Genomic DNA, 12,839 nt, shown 5'->3' on the forward strand with positions numbered 1-12,839 from the left:
TTATATGTATGTTATCTGATTTTGCTGAACTTTTTTTTTTCCAAATAACTTTTCCATTTTCATTCAGTTTACGTGACTTATTTACACTTAAGCTGGTAGTGATGCATTTTCTCTTGCTTTTATAATATGTATAATGTAATAAACTTGCCCTACTTTTATATTCCCGTTATTTTCCATATGTAATTGCAATTACCAGCAACTTTCGTATACTGATAATAAATTAATCATATGAGAATTAGTAAGGAAATCCAATTATTCAGTGACATATATTATATATATTATTATACGTATTATATTATACATTATGTTACATTTCAATTTTTGCAATAATGTGCATTTATTTTAGAATACTATTCAAAACATAACACTGCAAGTTTCTTAAGCATTATTACTCTACATTGTAAACTGAAGACAGTCGTTTTTGTTGTTTTCTATACTTCTTTTTATTACCTATTTTCCTGAAATTTAGTCTTCTAGTTTCCGATTATCTTTGTTAGTGCATCCTTATTTATTTATTCATTTTAATTTACTCATTTTAAACACTGCATTTGTATACCAATTCTCTTTCCTGTTTTGGATTATTGCATGTGGTCATTAGAGGATTATTATCATTAGGGGAGATACTAAGGGAAAGTGATCAGAGCTTACTTCACCTTTACGACGAGCTGCCTCATACCTGAAAATACCTCAGGCGCAAACTTCACTTATCTGTTTGTATGCTTACTTGCGAAAAAGGATTAAAACCCAGTTTAGAAAATTGCTTGGTATCTTTAACATAGTATATACCCAAGTTAAAAAACTTTTCACATATATATTATATTACATATAATTATACTATATTATATATATTATATTATAAGCTGTTGATTATCCGCCATGACAACTGGAAAGTGTAGTTCACAAGTTGAAAGTGTAGGTTTAATAAGTTTACAAATTATTAAAAATCAAATCAAGCTATAAGATACAAACGGGCGTGAAATCCGTCGCATTAAATTAAACATTCAAGATTTCTGTTTGTGTTAATTATTTTGAGTTTTTGTCTGCAGCTTCGTGATGTGACTTTTTTTGGTTTCTTGTTTTGTTTGTGGTTGATCGCTCTCAAACTGCTATCTTAGGGTATATTCCTAAACAACTAAATGTTTTCGAGGATGTCATATATGTAGTTTCTTCATTTGAATTTTATGGGTTTCACACTAATGTCTTTCCATATGCAAACATCTGTGGCATAAATATGCTTCGGCCGAATGGACTAAGCCTTCGATGACTGTGTAATGTCTAAGTGAATATTAAATATGTTTTTCTATTATCTACCTTTTCCGCAACATGAATAATTATTCACTTTTAAGTGAACAATTATTCATAAATAAACAATTAAGCTGACCTTCAATTATAATTGACGGTCAGCTTAACAGCACAATGCAACTTATATCTGAGACTTCGCAACAAAACTAACGGCTCCGGGGGCCGCGCCCACAGTTTGGGAAACGCTGGACTAAAATACTCCACATCTGTCTCAAATAATCAAAACAACCCATAACGGTCTTTCCAAAGGTCGAAGTTCTCGAGGTAGCCAGTCAGCTAAAATACCTAGGAGTAACAAGAGATGGAAAATTGAAATTGAGGGATTAGGCTGATGAGCCCTGAAAACAATATATACAGGAGCTATACTACCATTGATAATTGACGGTCAGCTTAACAGCACTATGTGACTTATATCTGGAACCATTAAAACAACTCCTATTTATTGGCTTACAATGCTAAGCAACATAATACCACCAAATCTAAGAAGTGATGCTCTGTCACGAGAATATGACAAAGTACTCAGAAATACTGTATTGCCTATACATAATGACATATCAGAACTATAGCTTAACAGATTGAAATCAAGAAAGCCCCCTCTTCGTGAAGATAAACATCTGAGAATGATTAATTAAAATACTAAAAATTAATGGAAACGAGTGTGGAGCATAAATGCTAATGCCCAACTCAAAATTTAGTTTGATAGTTGCAGCCTCAACATCCCGGCAGGGGCATGCCAGTAGTGTCTGGCGCCTGTGTGCAAAACGTTAGTTGGCAACGCTATCCTCCCCTCCCCTCCAATAAAAAAATCACTTTAAAAAAACGTTTTTTTTTTTAAAGTATTTCCTCCTCTTTGGCGCCTGTGTGCATCGCACACATTGCACATATGGCCGGTGTGCCCCTGTATCCCGAGTGTGGAATTGGAAAGACATGGATAATACTGAACAGGATTCATGCGCAATAGAAGATGTGCAAGCTTTCTGTACAAGTGGAGGAAAATTCCCTCACTGGAGTGTGACTGTGGACACCCGAACCAATCAATCCATCATATTTGCATTGAGTGCAGTCTTCGCGCATATATGGGTCAAAGGAGCGACTTCCTAGAGGCGGCACCGCCTTCTATAGACTGGATCAGAGAACATGATCTTAACTTATAAGTGCGTTGTCCGTCAAACGTGTAACTGCCTGTTTTACTGTAATTATTTATCATTTACACTTTTTTTTTATTTTACTTTTTACACATCTGTACCCATTTTTGTAAACGTACTTTTATAACTTTATGTAGATTGCCATACGATAAACAATAAATAACCTCTGGTTGGGTTACTGTTGGGAAGGAAACGAAAACACCACACACACACACACACACTTAGTAATCTACAGTTTATTCGACATCTGAAACAACATCGTTCAAAGATTTGAACCGTAGGTCAGATGTCCACAGAAACTGCACTTTCTCGCGATAGTTTAGGGCTCCTGTGCAGTCAGTCGAAATGATCAATTTATTGTTTTTTCCCTTAACACTAGATATCACTCTTTCTAGACATGTAGAATGATGCTAAGCTGCAAACAGAACTTTCTTCTTCATATTGTGCTATCTTCTATTGAAGGTAAGCGACCATCTTGGCGAACAAACTGCACTCTTGTGCTAATCTGAGCAGTTGTGCACTGCTCTTTCCTGTCCACGTCTTGATGTTGTCAAACCATGATATTCTTTTTCTTCCTCTAGTTCCTTTGCCACCAATTCTTCCTATCAAAATAGTTTGTAGAAGTTGGTATTTGCTGTTTCTCATGATGTGGCCAAGATATGATGTTTTTCGTTTCTTGATTATTTGTACAAGATGTTTAGCTTTGCCAATGGATTTTAAGACATCTTCATTGGTAATTTTTTCTGTCCATGATATCTTTAGCATTCTTCTGTATAGCCACATCTCAAAGGCTTCGATTTTCTTGATGGTTGTCGCCTTCAATGTCCATGTTTCGACTCCATAGAGCAGAATAGACCACACGTAGCATTTCAGCATTCGGCATCTGACTTCCATGTTTAGGTCTTTATTGCAGAATAGTGTTCTCATTTTCATGAAGGACTGCCGTGCAACTTCAATCCTTGTCTTTATATCTATTTCTGGATCCCACCGTTCATTAAGCCAGCAACCAAGATATTTATATCTCGACACTTGATCAATATTTTTCCCATTGAGTGTCAGTTTCATTGATGAGGCTGGATGTTTGCTGATGATCATGTATTCTGTCTTGTTGATGTTTATATTTATTCCCATTCTTTGGCTTTCTATGTATACTCTGTCAACGAGTATTTGGAGATCCATAATGTTATCTGCAATTAGCACGGTGTCATCTGCATATCAAAGGTTGTTAACAATCTTTCCATTTATTGTGATTCCCTCTGAACATTCTTCCAATGCTTTTTTAAAGATTACCTCTGCATATATATTGAACAGGAGTGGTGAGAGCACACATCCTTGTCTCACTCCTCTTTTGATGTTAATATCACTGGTGGTATTGTTGTCTAATTGAACGGTAGCTGACTGATTCCAATACAGATTTGTTATTAGTCTTATGTCTTGTTCGTCTAGCCTTATTTGTTGAAGGACTTCTATTAAGTTAGTGTGTCTGACTTTGTCGAATGCTTTTTCAAAATCTATGAAACACATAAAGACAGATATCTGTTTTTCTATTCATTTTTGTATCAATATTTGGGTACAGAAAAGGGCCTCTCTAGTACCAAAACCATTCTGAAAGCCGAATTGTGTTTCACTTAGAGTTTCTTCACTTTTTTCTATAAATACGATTCTGAATTACTTTCAAAAATATTTTTAATGATTAGACTAGTAAGTCGGAAGTCACCACAGGAATTCGCTTTGGGACAGTGATAAATGTAGATTTGAGCCAATCTGATGGAAATTCATCACTTTCATATATTTTATTAAATAGTTTTTCAAGAGTTTGATGTTATCTGGTTCTATTAATTTTAAAAATTCTGTTTGCACACCATCTGGTCCACTGGCTTTTCCTGTTTTACTTGTTCGTATAGCATTCTCTATTTCGCATTTCATGATTGCTGCTCCTTGAATGTTATCTTTTATATTTATAAGCTTCTGTCTAGTATCATTGAAAAGTTCTGTTACATATTTTATCCAAATCTGTGCTTTATTCTCTTCTTCTAGAACTATTTTTCCATTTTCGTCTCTTAGAGACACTATTTGCTTTTTCCTCAGTTTTCCAGAAATTATCATGTTTCTTCTGAAGCAGTTCAATTTCAGTACATAAATTTTTCATACAATTTTCCTTGGCTTCTTTTATTTTTTTCTTGATGATGTTATGTGTTTCTGTATACCTGGCAAGGTCTTTGTTTTTGTACATTCTTCTTGTATCAATAAGAGAAAGAATCTCATCTGTCATCCATTTCTGTTGTTTTATATTATTTTATATTTTTTATATTATTTTATATTATAAACATAACTTTAACTAGGCAAAATAACTGAAAATATCACAACATTTTCTGCAAAAATGGTATGGCGCCGTAAATGAATTAATTTTTTATATTTAGAAAGACATCCCAACTAATGTAATTCTGATTTATATATGTGGTCTCTTTGAGTTTACTTAGGTAGGGCGATATCGATGTTTATTCTTCTTTCCGTCAATTTACTATTTCATAGCGAACACTCTCTCTCATTTCGTTTTGGTTGCCTAAGAAATATCGATGTTTATTTTCATTTTTTAAATTTAGTAAAAAAAAAAAGATTACAAGCATTTATACGTCCAGTCTATTTTTGACATCCGTGCATTATGGTACGTGAAGAAATTTCATGAATGCTTTGCTTTCTCTATGTAAAAAAAATGTGGCTAATATTCCTTTCTTAATTAAGTTCATGTATTTCAGTAATGTAAACTTGTGTACTACAGAACTATATATATATATAACGTTTTTTAACTTGGGTATATTATGTATTCAAGATACCAAATAATTTTATATAATCTTGGTTTTAATCCTATTTCCCAAGAAAGCAAACGGACAAGAAAGTCAAGTTTGCACCTGCAAGTAGTGCGAGTCCAAGACAACTCTTGGTAAAGGTGGTTAAAGTTCTGATCACTTTTCTTAGTGTGTATAATACTAATATACTAATAACTAACTAACTAATATATAATATATATAACTATATATATATACAGGGTGTTCGGGATAAATTTGACATATTTATAATTAATTATATTTTTCCGTAAGTTACATGTATTAACACACACTTCTCTTCATTTAAAAGTTTGGACCCTTCTTCATTCATATACAAGATGTCAGAAAGGATGGATAGCTGGAACCCACCTGAATCATGGAAGAGAATAACTTGTATCATGATGATTCATGCCCGCCATCAAAATAAGGATATTACGACTGCTGCCCAATGCTCCCTGAATACAGTAAAAACAATCAGGCATGAACTAGAGACTTGCAATGGTGACTACGAGGATGTAGCAAGAAGAAAGATCCCTAGCAGACGATCTGATTGCGTTCGTACAGCAGAATTCCTCGCAAATCTGCAGGAACAGGTGTTGAAGAACCCTGGCATTGGAATTCGGGCTTTGTTCGTGGAGTTGCTAACTGTAGTCAAGCCCTGGATAACAAGGGTAGCCAATGGTAGGCCGTATGTATGGCAGCAGGATTCGGCCCCTTGCCACACCTCTGGGAAAAGTCAAAAATGGTTGTCTGAAAATTTCTACGACTTCACCAGTCCAAATGTTTGGCCTCCAAACTCCCCAGACCTTAACCCCATGGATTATTTTGTATGGGGCGCAGTTGAAAAAGACACCAATCGCACTTCCAGTAATACAAAAGCCCAGTTAATGGATAAAATTAAAACAGTTTTTGCGGCCCTTCCCAGGGAGACTGTAGCATCAGCTTGTTCGAGGTTCCGAAGCAGAATTGAAGCTGTGATCGATGCTAATGGTGGTTATTTTGAGTAAATCTTGTTGATAGTATTGTAATTAACTCTGCCTGTAATGTTTTTTTGTCAATTCATTAAATTTAATAGATACAAAGAAGATTTTCTTTTTCCTTACGAAACTGTCAAATTGATCCCGAACACCCTGTATATGTGTATAATATAATATATATATAATAATATATAACTAAATAATAACTAATAAAAAGTAATATGCTAATAAAGCATACTAAGAAAAGTGATCAGATCTTTATCCACCTTTACCACGAGTCGCCTCGACTGGCACTACCAAGAGTTGCCTTGGACTTGCACTACTTACAGACGCAAACTTGACTTTCTTGTCTGTTTGTTTACTTGAGAAATAGGATTAAAACCAAGTTAATATAAAATTACTTGGTACCTTGAATATATATATATATATCTTCTTTGTTAACATAAACTTTCATTTCCTGATAACATGATCAGGAAATGAAACTGTCTACCGGCAATTTATTCTTACAATTCATTTGTAAATATATAGGCTGTGTATTTTTTAATGCCTGGAAAAGAAACTTTTTTTTCCCTGGAATCATTCATTCATTATTTGGTGCCACAAGTAAACATGTGGAGAGCAATTAACTTTTCTTAACAATTAACTAGAATCTACACAACTCTTAGTGACCAATCTTCAGGGCAGTTCCATGGGTTTGCGCTGCCTGAATGCAAAATTTTTGTGTACTTTGATCGTATTAAATAAAATCTCAGGATGAGAGATAGATGTAGAAAGTTTTTTTAACTTGGGTATATTATGTATTCAAGATACCAAGTAATTATATATAAACTTGTTTTTAATCCTATTTCCCAAGTAAGCAAACAGACAAGTAAGTCAAGTTTGCACCTGCACGTAGTGCAAGTTTGAGGCAACTCGTGGTAGTGCCAGTCTGAGGCACTATATATATATATACTATCTACTATTAATTGTCCAGATATCCCTGTTATTTGAAGTTATGGAACATTACAGGTTTGTTAATAACATAAAAACCGGTGAACAGAAAGTAAGTGGGAAGCAGTATTTCATCGTATCAGTTGGATACAGGTGATATGGCAACACGACGTGAACACAGTGACTTCAAGAGAGGTTTCATTATGGGCTGTTACATTGGTGGCACATCCATACATGCATTTGCCACTCAACTGGAGCATCCAAAATCAAGGCTGGAGATGATCACATCTACAGCCTTGATCACATTCTCACATCACTAGTGCACGAAAACATCCAAGGTCGCTGCCGAAAATGACTGACAGGGACAGGAGGGTCTTAAAACAGATGGCACACAAAAACTGCTACAAATGGTGAGCACTAATACTGTACGAAAAGAAATCCATTTACCGGGTTTGCAAGGAAGGGCAGTGGCACACAAGCTGAACATCAACAACAATGAATAAGGCAGCTTGTCTGGCCTAGTGCAAAAAGCATGTGAACTGGACAATTAACCAGTGGAAAAGGGTACTCTGGAGTGATTAATCAAGGTTCACCTGTTTCCAGTCTGACAGTAGGGTGTGGGTGTGGAGGCAGCCTGGTGAATGCTTGTTACTGCAGTGTGTTGTGCAAAGAGTAAAGTTTGGTGGTGGAGGAGTAATGGTGGGATGCATTCAGCAGGTTGGAAGTGGAACCACTGGTTGTTGTCTATGGTTGCATGAAGGCAGCTGATGAATTGTCAGGTGCTGCCTACACTGTGGATTTTTTTATGGAATTGACCCATAACAGTGCCCCATGTCACAGAGCTGCAGCTGTTATGGAATGGTATGAAGAGATGGATGTTAAATGACTGCCATGGCCAGGGAAGAGTCCTGACCTCAATCCCATCGAACGCCTGTCGAATGAATTGACTGGAGTAGCGATTAAGGTCCACTGCAGCACATCCTCCATCTGTCACTGAACTCAGTGCAGCTTTGGAGGAGGAATTGAGACATATTCCACCTGATGTCTGCTGCACATTGGTGGAAAACTTCCTTCAAAGGGTGAAAGTGGTGATCAGAGCCAAAGGTAGACATGTGCGATATCAGGGTTTACATGTTGGTATCAACTGTAAATTGCTAAAGTCTGGACAATTACTAGTAGTGAGATTTCCACTGATGAAACATATAGAACATTAGAGATTGATGACTTGATCAATCTCTAATGTTCAAGTCCTCTAAAGGATTAGAGGACTTGATCAAAATAATGGAGAACAGATGTTCATTACTGACAATCAAAAAGTGGCATCAGTGTGTTTATCTCTATCAAGTGTATGAGATGAAATGAACACAAGCAAATCAGAAGATAATACATTCTTAGACTTCAATAGTATATATATATCTGTATTATGCTTAAAATTGCCTGCACATAATGATTTCTCTCATAAGGAATTATAAAAGGGGTGCTTAAGAGTCAAAGCTATATAACTGAGAGGAGACTTCACATAGCCTTTAAATGAATGCGGAGAACCGACCAGGGCTTCTGACCTAATTTTGTTGATAGGAAAATATTGGGGTAATGAGATGATACTTCTTAAAAATTCTACTAATCGGTTTAGAGATGCCATAAATATAAGGTATTGGAATCTTGCACTATGTTGAAGAATCCTGACGTGTTGGAACATAGGAGTCAATTATCTGCTGGATTTGATTAGGGTTGTAACCATTAAATTCCATTAATGTTTTGATAGTGAGAAGTTCTTGTTGTAAGCTTAAGGGAGAGGAACACACCTTATGTGCTCTATTAATTAAAGACTTGGTAACACCAATTTTTTGGGGTCCTTAAGGGTCAAAGCTGTATAACTGAGAGGAGACCTCCACATAGCCTTTAAGGGAATTCGGAGAACCGACCAGGGCTTCTGACCTAATGTCCAATCCTCACCTTCTCGTGGTGCATCCTGTTAGGTAACCTGGATACTGAACGAACGACGATGGGCTGGCAATTTGGGATTTAGCCGACAAAATTGTATTCATATTGGCTTAAACAAAATATGAAATGATGGTACAACATGACACAATTTCATGGCGGCTGGGGCGTTGCCTGGTTAAACAAGGTACCCGTTGATTTCGCCAGGGAACCAGGGCAAACAGCGAAAAGTCAGCTACTGGAACAAATCTGAAAACACACCCCAACTCACCATCACCAGAGTTGAAGATCAGTACTATCAACGTAAGAAGCCTGAATAGCAAAGAAATGGAGCTAGCTGAAGAATTAGATAAGTACCAGAACGACATAATAGGGGTGACTGAAACAAAAAAGACAAAAACTGGTGAGATCTTTCTGAGCAATAAATACAAAATGTTATATTCAGGCAATGACAATCAAGGAAAAGAAGGAGTAGTATTCAATACTAAATACGGGGCTAATCTTCTTGAATGGCAGGCAGTCTCAAGTAGAATGAAGGGGGCAAATTTGAGAATGGGGAACTCGACAATGAGACCATAGGCACAAATAGAAACACTGTGTAAAACTATCTAAACAAAAGTCATGGGAGAAACTCTGGCAAGAACATAGAAAATATACATCAAGAAGGTGGTAAGATATTCTGGAGGTTGTTGAAGAAGCTTAGAAATGGAGGAAAGAGTGCTGCTGTAAAAGAGATGATAAAGGTGACATGAAAACTGGAGAAAAAGATATCCTTGAAGTATGGAGTAATTACTTTGAAAAACTGCTAAATGAAACAAGCAGTGATGACAGCACAGTGGTAAGGTAGAAGTGGAGGAATTTTTTGAGGCTTTAGAGAAAGCAACTGACACGATGAAAAAGGAAAAGTTGGTCCTTGTTGGGGAATCTAAATAGCAGAGTAGCAAATGATTGTCAAGCATACAAAAATATTTTGGGAAAATTTGGAGAAAAGAACAAAGCTAATAATAATGGCAAATACCTGTTGGATTTCTGCTCAGGACATGGACTGGTTATTACTAACACCATGTTTTAACATAAAAATGTGCACAAATTCACATGGAGAGAAGAGGCAAGGAATAAGAAAAGTCTGATTGACTATGTTATTGTTGATAGTAATGTTTTCTCCCTGATGCAGGACACCAGAGTGTAGAGAGGATTTGAAATTGGAAGTGATCACTATTTAGGTCTTGAGCAGGATAAAATTGAATTTCATATTGAAAACAACAACATGTAAAAAAGTTTTAAAGAGAATAAAAGTTGAGCAACTCTCATATGTTAACTGTAGACTAAAATACACAAAGATTATTGAAAAAAAATGAAACTGTTTGAAAACATAAACCAAACCTTAGAGATTCAGTGGCAAGCCTTTAAGAAAACACTGATTGAATCAGCCAGAGAGGTATGTGGTGAGGTCGTCAGCAAGGATAGAAAAATCAGAACTCCCTGGTGTACACAGGAAGTTAAAGAGGCAGTGAAGGAAAAGAAGAAATCATATCAAAAATTCCTGTCAAATAAGTCAGCTTGTGCTCTGAGAGAATACAGAGACAAATGCAAGAAAGCTAAACACTGTGTAAAACTATCTAAACAAAAGTCATGGGAGAAACTCTGGCAAGAACATAGAAAATATACATCAAGAAGGTGGTAAGATATTCTGGAGGTTGTTGAAGAAGCTTAGAAATGGAGAAAAGAGTGCTGCTGTAAAAGAGATGATAAAGGTGACATGAAAACTGGAGAAAAAGATATCCTTGAAGTATGGAGTAATTACTTTGAAAAACTGCTAAATGAAACAAGCAGTGATGACAGCACAGTGGTAAAAAACACTGTCCAGGCATGCAGTCAGGAATACATATCCATACTTGAAGTAGAAAAAGCCATCAAAGGCTTGAAATGTGGAAGAGCAGCAGGAGTAGTTGATATTCAGAAATGCTGAAGTATGGTGGAATAAGTCTTACAGTGGCTGCACTGCATAATTCAGAAAGCCTGGACAGAGGGACGAATTCCTGATGATTGCAGTAGAGCTCTCATAGTACCCATTTATAAAAAGGGAAATAAAACTGAATGTGAGAATTACAGAGATATATCCCTACTGAGTGTTCCTGGCAAGATTTATGCAAGTATACTTGAGAAATGGTTGGGAAGAATTGTGGAAGAAAAGCTTGGTGAAGAACAAGCTGGATTCAGGCCAAATAGAGGCTGTCAGGATCAGATCTTCACTTTACGACAAATAGTTGAGAAAGCATGGGAATATAACAAAGATTTATATTAAGTTTTGTCGATCTGGAAAAGGCATACGACAAGGTGCCAAGAGAGAAGCTATTCAATACGCTAAGTTATATGGTGTCAATTGTGCATTATATCAAGCAATACTTAGTCTTTATTTGAGTTGCAAGTCAGCAGTTAGAAATAAAGGAAGTACAGGAAGATGGTTTAATGTTGAATCTGGTGAGAGACAAGGATGTACATTATCCCCTCTGTTATTCATTATCTATATGGATTACATTATGAAGGAAAGTGGTATTAAACATGATATCAAAATTGGAGATGTTAATGTATGCTCTTTGCTTTATGCGGATGATGTTATACTTCTAAATAAATCTGCTACAAGTTTGCAAGATTCCTTGACTAAACTGAATATCTGTTGTAATAGATATGGTATGAAGGTCAGCAATAAAAAGACAAAGACAATGAAAATAGGTAGAATCGTTAAAAATATCAACTGTGTTGTGAATGGAGAACCTGTGGAACAGTAAAACATTTCAGCTACTTAGGCACAATTTTTAGTGAAGATGGTAAATTAAATATGGAAATAGATAACAGAATCAACAAAGCTAGTATGGTAGGCAGCCAACTAAATAAATTTAAATGGAATAAGAGAGAAATTAGTCGGAATACTAAATTAGCTGTATACAAGATAGTGTTCAAACCAGTTTTAACTTATGGATCTGAGAGCTGAGTCAGATCCATAAGTTAAAACACTTGACCAAAGACTAGAGACCGCAGATATGAGAGTCTTGAGAAAGATTAGGCATGGACAGATGGCATCAATGGCAATATCATATTAAAAACGAGGATATTAGAAAAGAACCTGACATTGTCAGCATCCAGGAATGCATTAACAGAGCTAATCTAAGATGGTATGGTCACTTAAACAGAATGGGCGAGGAAAGCTTAGCTAAACAAGTGTTCTCTGCCAGGTTGGCAGGAAAACGATTCAGAGGAAGACCAAGATACAGGTGGAATGATACTGTACAAAGTTCCTTAGATGATAGAAATATAATATAAGCTGTGATAATGTTGGAGTCTTGATAAGTAACAGACTAATTTGGAGGAAAATTGTAGATAGGAAGTCAGTAATTATGTAAATTTTTTATGTAGTACTATCATATCCTGTACACCCCCACCTCCTTGAAGGTACATGGCAGGAATTTGATGATGATGATGATGGAATTATAAAAAGAGTGGATGTTAAGATGGGAAGAACGAGAAGGCCATCACTGGAAGTTGCATATATATATATATATGAGGAGGGGAGGAGAGTTGTTAGTGAGTGGAATGCATTGTCGGAGTACAATGTGAATGCAGGTGACCTAAATAACTTCAAAACTCATTATGATAGACATGTTGCTGATTGAGTGGGTCTCCCACGATGAGTCTGTTGACTCCATGGTGGTTACCAAAAT

At 36.0% G+C, this 12,839-nt stretch overlaps 1 protein-coding gene across 4 annotated transcripts in view; it reads right to left on the reverse strand.

The window, feature by feature from the left end:
* Window positions 1-12,839, reverse strand: part of LOC150099104 (transducin beta-like protein 3) — a 470,278-nt gene that overhangs the window by 94,944 nt on the left and 362,495 nt on the right. The window lies entirely within an intron of this gene.

This window comes from Typopeltis vanoorti, chromosome 15, assembly GCF_054136105.1.
Source record: "Typopeltis vanoorti isolate ZY-2024b chromosome 15, IOZ_Tvanoo_1.0, whole genome shotgun sequence".
NCBI lineage: Eukaryota > Metazoa > Arthropoda > Arachnida > Uropygi > Thelyphonidae > Typopeltis > Typopeltis vanoorti.